This window comes from Podarcis pityusensis (assembly GCF_964106645.2).
Source record: "Podarcis pityusensis genome assembly, chromosome: 2".
Classification (NCBI taxonomy): domain Eukaryota; kingdom Metazoa; phylum Chordata; class Lepidosauria; order Squamata; family Lacertidae; genus Podarcis; species Podarcis pityusensis.
In genome coordinates this window covers 29062643-29079068 of record NC_138029.1, presented here as the reverse complement: position 1 = coordinate 29079068, position 16426 = coordinate 29062643, and the positions used below count along the sequence as shown (strand labels likewise).

Here is a 16426-nt window from a genome sequence, read left to right as displayed (position 1 = left end):
ATAAATCTAAATAGATAAAGTTTATAGTGGCAGACAGACCGATATTGCACGGAGCTTACAACACATTTTTAATCTCAAAAGAGGCGTCTCTGCTGCTTCCAAAGGCAGGTTTTGTGTGTGTGTGTGTGTGTGTGTGTGTGTGCGCGCGTGCTTACATGTAAGCAAGGGCTCTTTGCACACAGCAAGAAGTGATTTCTAACAAATAAGGGGTCCTACTTTGCTCAGAGCTAATGAGCATTTATAACCCACCAAGAATCTTAGTGCACATATATTACACACACACACACACACACACACACACACACACACTATTTACATGCATCCAGTCCATACAGAGGGAGGCTGGGCCCTGCAACCTCTCCTCAAATCCCAATGAACTGTACAAGTCATAAGGGAAAGCGTAGTTTAGCTTTAAAAAGAAATTGTGGACGGTGTTATGGAAGAGGCCAACCTGGCGTAGACTCCCCACCCCCCAAAAAAAACCGTTCTCCGCTGGATCATCCCCAAACAAGGGATTTTTAAAAAGGGAAAGGGAGGGGGCAAGTCGGTGTTCTGGACCCCCAAACCTTGAGCTAAAGCCCTGTTAAATGCAGAGTTGTAATTTGTAGCTAAATATATCCTAGTGTGTTCACACACTGGAAGTATAATTCACTGTGTTTGTTGTGTGAGGTTATCAAGGAACCCGCCCATCTGGGTTAAATTAAAGCGAGTTTAATAAACGATCCCAGGCGTAGCCAAATCTCTCTTTCCATTCTGGAGCCAGATTGATAGGCAGATATACAGCAGCGATCGATCGATGGGATACAATTCCCACCTACCCACCCCCACCTTTTTATTTTTGGTTAAGAAAGAGGGGAGGTATAGAACTTGAGCTGCGGATGGGAAAAGTAGTCCAGATTTGGGACAAACCTTCGGAGGCAAGAGGTGAGGTGTGGGCTGTGCGCGCCTGTTATTTTAAGAACTAAACCAACTAGCCATTGAGCATATATAACTTCCCTTCAACGCTTTCTGGATCAAGTTGAGGGTTTGGGCACTTTGGTGATGAGAGATCACGAAGACACAGAAACACACACAGAGGACCCTGCCCCCACCGCCCCAAGCTACCTGCAGATGCAGAAATAAAGGTTCCTCGAATGTCATCCACGGTCCCTTCTTTAGAGTCAAGGCAACCTAATCCCAGCAAGTATTTGGGCAAGGGAAGAAGAGTTATTTGGGGTGGGGGTGGGGAGACGAGAGACCGTTTCCCCCGCAAACATGTTGTGACATGTCATAAGGGTGCCTGTTTTGATAAACACATAATTAGTGCCAGGATGTATGAGCAGCTGCGTAAAAAGGCGCAACTTAGATAATAGCCGCTGCTGCAGCAGCAGCAGCACACACCCAAGGAGCGGATTTGCAAAGCTTTTAAAGCGGTCATTAGGGCCCCCATTGGCTGAAGGGGGCCCAGCCGGATGGGGGGGGGTCAGGCAAGTGGGAGCGTGGAGGGAGGGAGGGAACGCCCTCCCCACGCAGACACCCACCCACATCCACACAAAGAAGGGGGGAGCAGCAAGTGATTCCTAAAGTAGGCTCCACTGGACAGGATGCATTGCTGGGGTGGAGTAGTGGGGGGGAGGGGTTCCAATCCTTTCTGTCCATTTCTCCCTCCCTCTGCCTTGTTCCCGCGATGGTGCTGGATGCTTAACTACTTTTATTATTGTGTAAAGTGAAGGCCCTGGTCTCTCTCTCTCTCTCTCTCTCTCTCTGTGTCTGTGTGTGTGTGTGTGTCAGAAAGACAGACACTTTAGCTTTCCCAGCCAGGGAGCTCCTACCTCCAAGGCTGGCAGGAACGAAGACCACGTAAAAACCCGGTCACCTCCCCCATCTCCAAATTTGATTTTAGAGCATCCAGAACCCCATTTCAGAAGGGACCCCTTTTATCGTCTTCATTTTAAAAAAGAAAGGGGGGAGCTCTCTCCTCTCCTGGAATGGTCTTCTGCGATAGGAGAAGGGAGCAACTCAAGGCTCTCCCCACCCCCCAGAAAGGAGGGAGCGGTGCGGGAGGCGGCTTCCAGTGCGGGAGAGAGCGAAGGAGAAGAAGTGTCCGCCGCGCACCTTCCCTCTCCCTCTCTCTCTGCACTGTGGGCTCGTTAAGAATCAATGCAAACTAACTGGATTGGGGGGGAGGGAATCCAGAGAAAGGAGGGAGGGGCTCCTCCTGCAGAGGCTTTTTTTTTTTTACACACACACACACACACTTTAAGCAGGGTCTTCTAGAACCCAAAACACATAAGGGGAGCATTTGAAACGCCATGCCCAGAAGAAGCAGAAGAAAGCCATCCAAGAGACTGGCTGACATCACATCCCTGGTTTTTATTCCTCAACTCCCCACTCCTCAAGTCCCCACTCCCCTTTCCACCCCAAGCAACTTTTAACACTCTTAACTTCACGGCTCTCTAATAAAAAACAGCGGCGAGGGTTTGCACCGGATTGCTGGTGAAAGACTAAAAGTCACTGAAACTCTCTTGTGTGAGTGCGAAAGAAAGGCGCGCGCGCGCGCGCACACACAAAAACGGGGGGGGGGGGCACAGCAGCAACTTCGCCAAAGCCCCATGCATTGGTCCTATTTTTTTTCTATTAAAGATCAATAGATTCTAAGAGAAGCTACAGGAATTAATTTTTTTTTCTCATGCCATTTTTCCTGCCTTTGATCGCCAGTTTCCACGCACTTCCATTCCCCATTTGGTACTAGCAGCCCCCTCTCGCCCACCATGAATACAACCATTGTTACCACGTTGTTAAATTGTACCACGTAAACCTCATGGGGGGACCTTTTCTTTTTTAAGTTCGTGCGTTTCTTGTCTTTCAAAACGGGAGGCATCATATCGTAGCTGCAGCCGGCTCCTCCGCTTCTACATCCATTCTCCCTACCGAAAAACAAGCGGGCGAGAATCTAGGGTCCCCCCTCCTCCCTTTAGACCCCAGATAATCCATGAATGAAATATCACTTGTACAATATTCCAGCGGAACTAGATTCAGCCCAGTGTTCGGGGCAGATAATTCTTACATTCTCCTCCTCAATGCAGGACAGAAGCCGCCATCGTTTTATACACCTCTTTTTTATTTTATTTTTCTGTCCAAAAATGGGGCAAAGGAAGAGACTGGTCATTCTACGCTGAATATTAGGTGGTGGTTGTGGGGAGAAAGTCTTAAGTCCATCCAAGATTCTCTTATTCTCTCTCTGTCTGCCTCCCTTCCGAAATCAGAGAGGGAACAATACGATCTCTCCTTAATGGAGGTTCTCCCCCCGCTTTAAATTTCTCCATTTCCCCCAAACCTCCTCCCCCTGCTCCCCAAACGGAGCTTCCAGTTTCCTGTTGCAAAGGGGCGGCAAGGGGGGTTAAGGAAAGAGAGAAAAAGAGATTCCCCCCACTCGTTTAGCCTAGAAACGGAGAAAAAGGGAGGCAGGGAAGACCATTGCGTCCCACGCTGCCTTTGTGCTGCCTCTCCGGGATCTACAGACCAAACAAACCCTTTTCCCGCGCCTCTGCCATCGCGAGGGAGGGTGAGAGAGAGAGAGATCGTGGGGCGAAAGGATCTTCCGCTCTCCAACTTCGGCTTCCACACAAAGGTAGAAAAGGATCGGAGGAATCTCTTCCGCCTCCCTAGCCTCCTCGGCCTCAAGATCCAGGCGCCGGAGCTGTGCGCCCGGCCGTCGGCTAGAACGCAGAAGTTAATTTTATTTTTTTGTATTTTTACACTGGACTATTTTCCCCTCGGAAACAGGCAAGCGAAGAGCCGCAGCGCCTCCTTCGTCTTGGCCAGCGAGGGAAGAAGCTCCGGCTCGGAGGGGAGCAGCGGCCTCGGCGGGAGACGAAGCTGCTGCGCTCGGCTGGCTCGGAGCGAGTCGCCGGCCGGCCATCTTCGCGGCCTCTTTGCTTTCTTCCCGCGCTGACCCGCGCCCTCTTTTATCCTGGGTTTGGTTGGTTGGGGAAGCCGCCTTCTGCTCACCTTCCTGGGCTCCGATTCCTCCGAGGAGCAAAAACAAAAGCAAAACAAAAAGAGCCGTATGTATGTTGGGGAGGAAGGAGGGCCGGGAGGAGCAGCAACAGCAGGAGGCCTAGGTTTCTACAAACTCGTCCCCCTCGCCAACGCCGATCGCTCTCTCCGTAGGATCGGTGCGGTTTCGCGATTGGATCCCTGCCCCCCCACACTTTGAAAAGCGCCCCTCTTATCTTAAGAGTGTGCGATCTCTCTCTGCTTGATCAAAAAGAGATCATACTCTGTGATTGCTAGCAAACTGCGCGCAGAGGCAAATGCTTCCCCCCCCCAAAAATGTCCCCTTTTCACGGCTTAATTAAAAAATAAAGAAATGGGAGAGTTAGGAGAAAGGTGCCTACGGGGATCCCTGGTCGGTGGAATAAAATAGACAGCAGCAACCAGGGTTTCCCCTCCGTTTCTCCCTAGCAGTGGATGAGTTTCACCCATTAATAGAGGAAAAAGCGCCACAATATATGAGCGCACCAGAAAGAGGCAAGGAAACAACGTTTTCACAACAAAATTCCGACCGGCAAGGAAATCTGAAAAGGATCTAGCAAAAGAGGCCTGGGAATGGGGAGAAGGGGACGCCGGGGAGTTGCAAAAAAAGGCTGTCCGGGTCCGAGGCCTCCTTCCTAAAGCACAGTTGTTGTTGTTGCCGCCGCCGCCCCCTCCAGCTGCTGCCGCCTCGCCAGCCCGTCCTTTCACTACCTCTTTTGTTAACAGAAAAGTCAATCCCTTTAATTAAAAATCGTTAAATAAATCTATCTCTTTACTAGCACAAATATACTTTCTATGCCGAATTTGCAAAGACATCGATAGGTTCTCGCGCGGCGAGGTCCAGAGATAATTTGATTTGAGGAGGAAGAGAAAATAAAAGAAACAAGAGACTTTAAAATATAACACAGATGCACATCTACATGCTTTTTGGCCTCTTCAGAAAAACAGAAAGTTAATGCTTTTCTTCGTACAGAAACTCCTGGGTCTCTGAGCAAGCCCTTTTTGTCCGAGGCACTGGATTTCTCAGATTTCTTTTCACGGCGCAACCCTGAACATGTTTACTCGGGAGGAAGCGCCCCAGTGCTGCCTATGGGGGTGCTGAGTAAGGCCCGCACCCGGACGAGGGAGTAAGCCTTATTGAAATTACTTGTGAATAAACATGCATCGGATTATTATTGCTCGGTTACTTACTCTTCGAGCGGGAAACAAAAGCGAGGCCTGAACAAAGCAGATCGCAGGGAGCCAAGCTTAAAAACGGACGTAAAGAAAAAGTCCGGTACTTGGGAGTGTGGCAATTTGGGAAGCGAGGTAGGGTTTTATATTTTTATAAAATGCTTTTGCAAGCAACTTTAGTTCGGGGTTTTGATTATACAAAGAAGGGGGAGAAGAAGGGCGATTTGCGTTTCGATTCAAAGGCTATCTTTAAAACATTGCCTGCGAGTCGCGGCCAACGTTTGGAAGGGGGTTCTACTTTCCTTCCTGCAACAACGTGGAGGCGCCGCGGATTTTGTTCTAAGCTAAGGCTTTGTAGCTCAGGCTGCTGGTACGATTCAAAAGCAAAACGTCCCCGTTATTAATCTTTTTAAACGGGGAGCCCTCCTGCCCCCTTCTAAACTGACCACAATTCTATGCAAGGAAATCACATTAGTTTTATTGTTGTGTACAAAGTTAACAAAAAAGAGGAGGCGAAGAAATGTCCATTTCCACGCAGCGTTGCAAAACGGTGTGGGCTATCTCCTAGCAGCCCGATTTCAAAAATATTAAGAGATAAGCGAGGTGATACCGTTACGGTGAACCAACTCGGGTTTTCTAAAAGGAGGTGTGAAGCCCTGTTACCTCTCTTTTGTGGGTGCGGGCATTTTAAGTGGAGGAGGGTGTGTGTGTGTGTGTGTGTAACCCCCCCCACACACATTTAAACACAAAACCGTAACTTGGGGACAATAAATTGTACACTCTTCCTCAATGAATAAAGTTCCTTTACAGCGCCAAAGTAAATACAGAGCAAAATTGCATTTTGAAGGGAGGGGCATTGCGATATAGATATATATATATTTCATGTATGAATGAATTGTTTTCATTTTGAGGGGATTTCGACTGGGTATGCGCGCGTGGAGGTTTTGAAGGAGAAATCTGCAAGGAGCTTCTTGAGTTACAAGATGGGGGAGAGAGAGATGTACAAAAGTGGCAGGCAGGGGCTGGGCGAGTTGGAATGTTTTTGCCATGTGGTGGGGGAGGAAGAAGGCGACATTTCTCTCTCCCCCCCGTCTCCCGCTTTGGAATTAAATCTCCATTCATGCGGCAGTTAATGAGAAGGAAAACAGAAGAAGAGAACGCGTTAAAAATAATAAAAAGGGGGGGCGAGAGAAACTTCACAAATACAAACAATGAGAACAAATCGAGACAAAACAATTACTTACAGATCGCTGCTTTCCTGGGTCAAAGTTCTGTTTAACAAACCGCAGGAACAAACAAACAAAAAATCCACTTCACTGTAAAAAAAGGGGGGGCCACTGGAGATATCCAAGTCGTGGACTGGAAAACGCCAATATTAGAATACAGGTGATTTCCCCCCCCCTTCTCTCTCTCTCTCTCTCTCTCTCTCTCTCTCTCTCTCTCTCCTTTCCCCGGAGCTCCTTTCTTTCTCTGTCTCTAGAAAGCGGAAACTGGAGATGGTTTTTGCATGTGTGCGCGCAAGATCACAGATCTCTTTTTTTTCCCCCCACACCGCCGCCGAGGCGTTTGAGGATTTGCTTTTTACGGCGACGGCACAGTTCTCTCTCTGGCTGCTGCTGCTGCTGCTGCTGCTGCAGTTGCTGTTGTTATTATTATTATTACGAATTTGGCATTTAGTCGCGAGTCTTCTGCTCCCACTCCGAGGTCCCCCTCCCCTCCTACTTGCCCGTGTGGAGTAAATCCATTCAATTAGGGCACCAAGACGGAGCTGGAGGCTCTATAATCTCAAATTTATGGCCGGATGACGTGCCTCTCTCTCCCACAATGGAGACCAGTGACATTAAACAGAAAATTGATGAGAGAGAAGCGAAATCTAATCTCTTTCCCCCCACTTCTTCCACGCCATTGCTGCTGCTGCTACTCGCTGGCCTTTTTTTCCATGGTTTGGAGCGGCGGGGTGGGGGGCGGGGAGGGCGAGACAGGATTTTCTTGTTGGTTGCGGTGGTGGGTGTGAGAAGGGAGCGCGCTCCGGGTGGGGGTGGGGTGGGGAGGAGAGCAGTACAGTTTATAGTCTCCGGAGGCAAATATGATCCGAACCATTTATTCATTACCCTCTCGCGATCCCTGTACAATTGAGGCATGTGCTAATGGAGAGCAGGAGGCTTGCCGGAGTTTCCGAAATCGCCCCCAATCCTACTTCACGCACATCTCCACTCCTTCTCACCCGCCCCCTTTTTATCTCGCTGTATTTTATTTTGAATCTGCGGCTTGGGCTTTGGAGATTTACCTGACTTTTTTTTTAGTGCAAAGTGGCATTTTCTCCCTGGCTCAAGAAATACAATCGGAATCCCTGCTTTTTCGGATGTGTGTGTGTGTGTGTTGGGGAGGGACTCTCTCAATGTACCACACTTTGGGAGAGAGAGGGGGAAAAAATAAAGAAAATATTCATGCGCAAAATGAGAAGTTTTCTTTTGGAGCCGGCTACATTCCGCCTCTATTAGAAGACAGGCGCTATCTAGCTCGTCAACACACACGCACACACACACATACATAGGGGAGAGGGGGTGAAGGCGGAGGGAGCGAGGAAGGCGGCGGGGGGGCCCCCAAGCAGGATCTGTTGGACTAAAGACAAAAGTAACGTCCCTGTTGCAGCTGCAAACGCAGCGCGGGAGAGGGTGTGTGCGCGCGTGCGGGGGGGTGGAGTGAGCAGAGGAAATCCCAGCACCTCCGCGTTCCAAACAAGAAGAGGAAACCGAGATTTGCGTTCCCTGGCTACTTCTTGTGCGTGTGTTGCACAGCCTATCTGCCACACGTACTTCCACAACAGCCAGAGAAGCTCCCATTCACCGCCCCAGCAGCAGGCTCCTCTCAATTAAATCCCTCCCCCACAAGACTCGCAATTTCAGCCACAGAAGACACCCTGCAAGAGCCGGAGGGAGGCGAGGAGGAACATTGTCCAGAGCTTCGCCATTTACTTTCAAGTTTCTTTTCTGCCGTCCCTTCTTCTTCCTCTCCGCTCTCCCCCCCCCCCACCTCCCCCCGGCACCTCCCATATCACCGTCCTTGTCTGGAGATGAGTTTACAAACTCCGCGCCTGCTCCCAGCGCCACAGACATAACAATGGCCCGGTGGAGGAGGTGGATGAATCTAGTGGATTTTGCACTTTTTTCCTTCCAAGGAGGCGGGGGGGGGGACACACCGGGAGCTCCCAACTGGCTCCTTCCTCAGCCTCTTTTGTCTGTTCATGCCTGGAAGGTCATCGACATCAGAAGGGTTGCAGAAGCAGCCACCACAGGAGCCAGCCCGGCCTCGTCACAAACTCCCTCACGACACGGCTTTCCACCTTTCCCTCCCCTGCGCCCCCTCCCTCCACACACACATGCAAGAGTTCAGTCTTGTAGCAGGGAGTACCACAGGCCTCTAATAAAGGGAAATATTTTCATCTGGTTGGTTTGAAATCTACCACTTTGTAATGAAAATGGTACCTGGACTTGTGGGTATCAATGGGTCAATATGAAGTTCCATAAACGCCAACCAGTGTTCGTGCCTACTTATTTTTGAGCTGTGCTGCAGCATTCCAGTGAAACTGCTCTCAAATGAATGGATTTTGTGCGTGCTTTTAAATGTTTTCAGCACTGTTTTTAAATCAGTTACTTTATTTGTTTTGCAATGTGTTATATTAATTGTGTGGCTTTAGCTGTATCTGTTTTAATTTATGCAATGAGCCATCTTGAGTCCTGCGCTGGGAGAAAGGCAAGCTATAAATAAAATAAAATAAAATAAAATAAAATTCAATACTGCAGTCACAAAGGCAGCTGGCTGCTGGGGAATATGATATTAGAGGATCGTCACCATGTGTCCATGTCCAATGATGCTCATTCCTTAAGGCTTCTTAGAGTATATTATAACCTAGTCTTCTGACACTGCATTGAATGAATGCCTGCCAGATGTTGCTGGACTACATTTCCCATCATCCCTGATCATTGGCCATGCTGGCTGGGGCTGATGGGATTTGGAGTCCAACAGTATCTGATCTGGTGGACCAAACAAGTCCTCCATATATGCTCTAGATCAGGCACGTCCAAAGTCTGTTTTGGGGGCCTAATCCGGCCCACCGGTCGGTTTAATCCGGTCCCTGTGGCAGTTTATTTCCTGGGGTAACATCCTAAAAAAAACTCAACACCTTCAATCCTAAAAGACGCTCAACAACTCCAACCCTAAAAAAACTCAACAACTTCAATCCTTAAAAAAAGGTCAACAACCTTGGTTGGCCCTTTGGTTGGCCCCCATGGCCCTTCACTTCATCAAATCTGGCCCTCTTTGAAAAAAGTTTGGACACCACTGCTCTAGATAATTCCAGGGAATAGTGTTTATGCAAATGACCTTCTCTTCTAGGAAGACAAGACTGAAGTCTGGTTCTGACATTTTGTGCGTTGTTTCTCTTCCTACGTGCCTTGTTTCCTTGACCTTGTTTTGCCCTTGCCTACCTTCACACCATGCCTACCTTGAAGGACTATGGTTAGATCCCTTGCTCTCCACCTTCTCTCTTGCCTCTTCCCTACCAGAGTTGCAAGGATGAGTAAGAAATCAAATTTGGATGTCTCATTACCTGTTGCTCGGACGCCGCAGGGACTGGAACAAGACCTGGCTGTATCACTTCCTGTCCCACTGGGACCAACCGTTTATCATCTTCTCTTGTTGCTCACCTCTCAACGTTAAAAGCTGGCATTCTGAGCGCATGGCACCCTTGTTGCACAGCTTGGACCTTCGCGCACAGAAGGGAATTCATGCTGGCTCGATTTCTGAAACAAGAGGTGATATGGGGCTCATTTCCCACAACCTCTCCCCATACTGAAGCCACTCACATGGAAGAGGAGACATTCTTGCCTGCCCAGGCCTGCACAGGTGGCAGGCTCCAAATGCTCAGCAGGAGGATGTTTTTGGCTTGACAGATCTCAAGCCATACAGTCCAGATTTAATAAGAGGCTATGAATATGTTTTCCCCATATATATATGTACACAGTGGTACCTTGGGTTAAGAACTTAATTCGTTCTGGAGGTCCGTTCTTAACCTGAGGTACCACTTTAGTTAATAGGGCCTTCCGCTGCCGCCACTGCACAATTTCTGTTCTCATCCTGAAGCAAAGTTCTTAACCCGAGGTACTATTTCTGGGTTAGCAGAGTGTGTAACCTGAAGCATCTGTAACCCGAGGTACCACTGTATATATTTACCTGCATTTGTCTCTTGGTGACATTATCCAACTTCCCTTCCCTTCTGCAATGCCAGGGGACCTCATAGACCACCTATGGGGGCATAGCAGGAAGTTTCAGACTGATTCTGTAGCTGAGGCCTGGAGAGGCTGTCCTCAGCCCATGGCAGAGGACTCCACCGCTGTAAAGAGAAATGCGCCAGAGAACCTTGCCTGTGAGCTGAAGTCTTGAGCATCGTGTCCACATGGAGAAGTATGTGGGTATTTAATTGCATTCAGGTTGGGTGCAAGGTTAGTCATCTGGGGCAAGGAAGGTGACGTGTCTGGGTAATGTCCTACTCATGCCTACCTTCATATGGAGAAGGTCAATGTACCCGTTTTGCCTGCCTTTCTTTGGAAAGGTGCCCTGTTAGCTTAGGGCAAGGGGTGATTTCAAATACTTTTCTGATGTTCATCATGAAGGACATCTGCTTTGTTTCCTCTCCTCCACCCCTTTTTTCTTTTTTAAAAGTTTTTCTGAGTTTCTGAAGACTCGCAAGCTTTTCTATGCCTCTGGGTAGTTAGGTCCGTACTTCTTGTAGGCTGTTTTTAGATTCGGGATGGTTCACACACACTTACCAGGATTAAAGGTAAAGGGACCCCTGACCATTAGGTCCAGTCGCAGACGACTCTGGGGTTGCGGCACTCATCTCGATTTACTGGCCGAGGGAGCCGGCGTACAGCTTCCGGGTCATGTGGCCAGCATGACTAAGCCGCTTCTGGCGAACCAGAGCAGCGCAAGGAAACGCCGCTTACCTTCCCGCCGGAGCGGGGATTCAAACCGCCGACTTTCTGATCAGCAAGCCCTAGGCTCTGTGGTTTAACCCACAGCACCACCTGCGCTTACTTCCGTTTAAATTGCACCAAATTGATGCTGGGCTGGGGGCAGGCAGGTTACTTAAGCGGCTTTCATTTTTCCCACCTGGTTTTCTTGTTTAATTTAGATGTGCCCTAAATTAAACTTGAAATGCCTACCAGAGTAAAGAAATGAGCATGGATCTGACTCCTGGAGCCACACAGATATCAGGGACATCCAGGCATTCTAAGTCAGAATGAAACACATGCTCTGGTTATCTATTTTTATTTTAGCTTTACAGAAGAGCACCTGAGAAGATAGGTTGATGGAGGGACTTTACAAGGGCTCAAAAAGTAGTTGGGTGGCATGGGTGGGGTATAGAAACTAGAAAATTTTGAAACCTATAGATTATTTATAGCATTTGGTTTTAAAGTGCTCTTTTGTTTCTGTGTTTCTAGTCCTCTATAAAGATGCAGGGTAAAATTCAACGTTGTGTTCCTCTAATCATTCCATCTGCACCCCCTGTATGCTGTTCTGGGGGTTCCTCCACCGCCAAACCAATTTTGGGGCTGCAGGAGGAGAAGAGGGAGAAAGCTCTGTTGCTCAAGCAGAAGTCCTTGTGCAGTTCTTCTGCCGATGGGGCCGGTTTGGTGAATCCTGCCTGCAGTGTTTCAAGTGTTGTCTTTGGACCAAGACCTGGGTCCAAATCCTCGGCTGCAAAGCTCAGAGATGACAATGGGGCAATCACTGCCGGCCCAACTTCTGATCCGACTGAGAACGGGCAGCTCCACTGCTTTGCAAGTCAGAAAGCACCTCTGAATGTTTGTATGTCTTTCTCACAAACATGGCTAGAAACTTGCTTTTTAATTAAAAATCAAAAATTAAGAGTTTTAATCAATAATCAATATTATGAATCAGATGTCCTCTTGGGCCGCGCATGTGTCTGGAATACATGTAGACTTGATTAAAAGATGGTTTACCCTGTGATTGGTTTTAAATGGCTTCCCTAATTTAGCTGACGTGTAGATTAATTTTTTAAGGTCAGTTTCCATGCTGGACAAAGGTCATTGTTAGTAAAGGGCCTAAATTTAAATACTTTAACATGAGCAAATGCATCTTGTCCTTTCCGTTAAAAAAAATAATAAGTGCCAACAACCACAAGAATGCAAGGAACTAGGGTTGCCGGGAAACTTCTACTTTTAAACTGACTGAGGGCGTGGATTGGAGTTTAGGGTGTATTTTAGGCCTCTGTTTGAAATTACCAGATAATTGAAATGGGATCTCTGCCCCATAAGCCTGAAAGGACGGAAGTCATTGCATAGGGCCTGAGACCTTTTTCATACTCTGTGCCTCCATTTCTACTATGCTGCTCCTGGTGTAATCATGCCTTTCTGACCCCTGGATGAAATTCAGGCGCATAAAAGCCACCATACACAAATCCAGCAAGAATCGGGTCCTCCCTGCTCCTCTCGCTCCTGCCCACCTGAGGCATTCTCTCTGTACTAGTTGTGGAACGATGAGGGTGGCAGGAACTAGCTGGCTATAGCTGCGACCGTGTCAGCAGCATGGAAGCCCAGTGTGGGTCTTTTTTTAATTTTAATTTTATTTAACATAATTGTTACAAAATATAAGCAAAACACTGCAAATACATACACACATATACACTTCAAATAAGCATATATACATGAAAAAAGGAACAAAAGAGAAAAAAGAAAAGTAAAAAGAAGAAGAAGAAATAAAGAGAAAAGAAGAAGAAAAGTTGGAAGAATTTCTTCCAAATTTATTCTACAAATATATTAATATGAAAATAATAATAAAATTTCATTGATTGACTTCCATCGCTTACACTGCACTTCCTATATACATTTTAAGCAATATTGTATCTGTTATTCCATATTTGTCCCATACAATCTCACACAAATATTCTAATCAATAAGTTTTCTAAATCTTTCATAAATCTATTCTAAACACAACCAATACCTTACATTTAATCCTTGTCTAAATAAATAATCATTTAGACATTTCCATTGTTTCTGGATTATATTTTTTGGTTTTTGTCTTATCAAATCAGTCAACTTTGCGAATTCCAAGTATTCGCATAATTTATTCAACCATTCTTCTTCGGTTGGAACATAATTTCCTTTCCAATTACCCAATGTGGGTCTTGAATGGGGGAACCTAAGAAATGGTAGATGTGAATCTAGCTGTTGGCGTATCAGCTAGTTCCGGCCAAAAGAGAACTTCAGGGAGATCAACTACACCAGCCAAGAAAACCCTGTACTAGGGGAGGGGAACCAGTGGTCGTCCAGATATTGCTCAACTACAACTCCCATCAGCATGACCATTGTCCATGCTTGCTGGAGCTGATGGGAGTTGAAGTCTAACAACATCTGGCAGGTTACAGGTTCCCTCTCCTTTGCTGTAACATTTAATCTAAGAACTCAAATGGATGTCTTTTTTGGGATTCCTGTTGACATTCTAGGTGCACCAGGTGGCTGCAGCAGAAAGGGTGTACTGGGTGGTGACACTCAACTGTGGAACACCCTCCCTGGGGATCTTGCCAGTCACTTACCTTGATACCATTTTGGTTCAAGGGAAATACCTTTTACCCCCCTCCCTTCCAGAGGCTTTTTAATCCTTTCTACATTGCTTTTGTGCTGCTCATTTGTTTGTAATTCTGCTGACTGTTCATTTATCCTGTGGTGTCTTGTTCTTCTTTTAATGTTTTGTGTTTTCATTTGCTTTACTGTAAATTTTAACTTTTCATTAGGCATCCTGCTGGGCCTGGGAAACGAAGGTCAGGGTATAAACTTAGCAACCAACCAAATAATTGAATACCTTTATTCCACCCATAGCAAGTTGGAAAAGTATATTCCTTCCTTCCTTCCTTCCTTCCTTCCTTCCTTCCTTCCTTCCTCCTTTCTTTCACCACCAGTGTGGTGTAGTGGTTAAGAGCGGTAGTCTTGTAATCTGGTGAACTGGGTTAGCTTCCCCGCTCCTCCACATGCAGCTGCTGGGTGACCTTGGGCCAGTCACACTTCTCTGAAGTCTCTCAGCCCCACTCACCTCACAGAGTGTTTGTTGTGGGGGAGGAAGGGAAAGGAGAATGTTAGCCGCTTTGAGACTCCTTAAAGGGAGTGAAAGGCGGGATATCAAATCCAAACTCCACCGCCTCCTCCTCCTCTTCTTTCTTTCTTTCTTTCTTTCTTTCTTTCTTTCTTTCTTCTTGACAATTTGACTTTATTAACAGTATTTCCCCCCCCCCCAATATTTCAATATTTGTAAACAACAACATGTAACTAAGTGAGCCTTTCTTAGAAAGGTGTCTTGGAACTAAGTTTAAGGAAAGAAATAGAGAACTGCTAGCAGGCAACAGAAGCCGGGCAGATGGGAAAAGGTGTGTGCAGTGAAAAGGATGGCCAAGCAAGGCTGGGGGAAAACCCTCTCAAGGATTCAGAGGAAGAGGAAGCGATGGTGTGCCTTCATGGTGGCGCCAGCACTGGCCACTAAAGCTGCAGAACATGGCCAAGCCCTTACCCTCCCACCATTATTTCAGAATCTGAATTGCGGAAGTAGAACACGCATGCTTCACACTAAGTTTATACAATTAAATGTGCCCAATTTGCATGGTGCATTCCGGTTACAGAATTTGCATTTTGTGGTTGTATTTGATTTATGTGTGTGTGTTAGCAAAAGCACACAGCCCTGTGGTAACAACTGAGCTGATCTCTAGGCAATGATAAGTAGGTATAAACCTGTTTGTGCATTAAGGTGAAACCCTTGTTTTTTCACTGAGCTGAAGCCCTGCAGGTATAGCAGGTTGAAACTCTGTCATCAAACTGCATAGAAACCCATCCTGCATGTATAGTTTTTAGCTGAGAAGGAGTTTAAGCAATGGGATTTTGGCACACAGACCTTATACAAACCCCTCCCAATTTTTGATAGAAGCTTAATAATAAGCCGCACTCTGGGCGGCTTACAGCATATCTAAAAATATCAAGCATTAAAAACCTCCTGATACAGGGCTGCCTTCAGATGTCTTCTAAAAGTTGTGTAGTTCTTTATCTCCTTGACATCTGAAGGGCATTCCACAGGGATGACGCCACTACCAAGAAGGTCCTTTGCCTGGTTCCCTGTAACTTCACTTCTCTCAGTGAAGAAACCAGCAGAAGGCCCTCGGAGCTGGACCTAAGCGATGGAGCTGGAGACGCTCCTTCAGGTATACTGGGCGGTGGCCGTTTAGGGCTTTAAAGATCATCACCAACACTTTGAATTGTGCTTGGAAACGTACTAGAAGCCAGTGAAGATACTTTAGGCCTGATGTTATTTGGTCCCAGCAGCCACTCCCGGTCACCAGTCTAGCTGTCACATTCTGGATTAGCTGTAGTTTCCAAGTCACCTTGGAAGGTAGCCCCACATAGAGCACATTACAGTAGTCCAAGCGGGAGAAAACCAAGATATGCACCACTTTGATGAGACAGTCTGTGGACAGGTAGGGTCTCATCCTGCGTACCAGATCTTCTGCAAACTTTTGATCTTTTGGCTGCGTATATTATTCCCACCACCACCACCCCCACACACATTCACATCACTGGAAATTTGCTATCTGGCAAGGAATTTGATTTCCAGAAGTGCATTAGAATTCACAGAAGAGTAATTGTTAGAGGCAAGGTTACTACGTCCTGCAAAGCACTCCATCACCATCACTGTCCAATGCTGAACCTAGTCTTCCCACATCCATCTCAATCCAGTCTGGGTCTCCTTCAGTATCCAGCCTCGTCAGAATACTGGAATTCTGCAAAAACCAGAGCACTGCAAGCAGACAGAACTTCCGCTTGGAGGCTTTAGGCAAGCCACACTCCCACTGCTTCAGTTCCCCCATCTGTAAAACTAGGAAAAATAAAGACCTACTTCAAAGGGTATTTTGAGGAGAAATGATAAGAAAGATTGAAATGCCCTTGATGCGCTGCAGGACTTACTTCTGGGTAAGCAAGCCTAGGAGTGTGCTATAAAATTGGCGGCGATCCTGAAGAAAGGCTATATGCCCTAACAGACTAAGGTGGCAGCAAAAATGCCACTGCCTAAGCCCTGTTAGCTTGAGAGAGCCAGGACTGAAGGTATGCGGGCAGATTTTGAACACACATTCTGCCACTGACACAAACAGTAGGGAAAATGTTGTCCAGTTTGTTGG

General features: G+C 47.1%; 1 protein-coding gene and 1 long non-coding RNA gene across 2 annotated transcripts in view; one reads left to right on the top strand and one right to left on the bottom strand.

The window, feature by feature from the left end:
• BAHCC1 (BAH domain and coiled-coil containing 1) overlaps positions 1–7132 on the bottom strand; it is a 118039-nt gene extending 110907 nt beyond the window's left edge. The window contains exon 1 of the mRNA XM_080994318.1: positions 6435–7132. The gene's annotated coding sequence lies outside the window, so the exon portion shown is untranslated. The remainder of the gene's footprint in view (positions 1–6434) is intronic.
• LOC308471259 lies at positions 1514–3400 on the top strand. The gene is made up of 2 exons (XR_013982851.1): positions 1514–1564; positions 3066–3400. It is a non-coding gene; the product is annotated as an uncharacterized lncRNA (long non-coding RNA).
• Positions 7133–16426: the final 9294 nt, after the last annotated feature.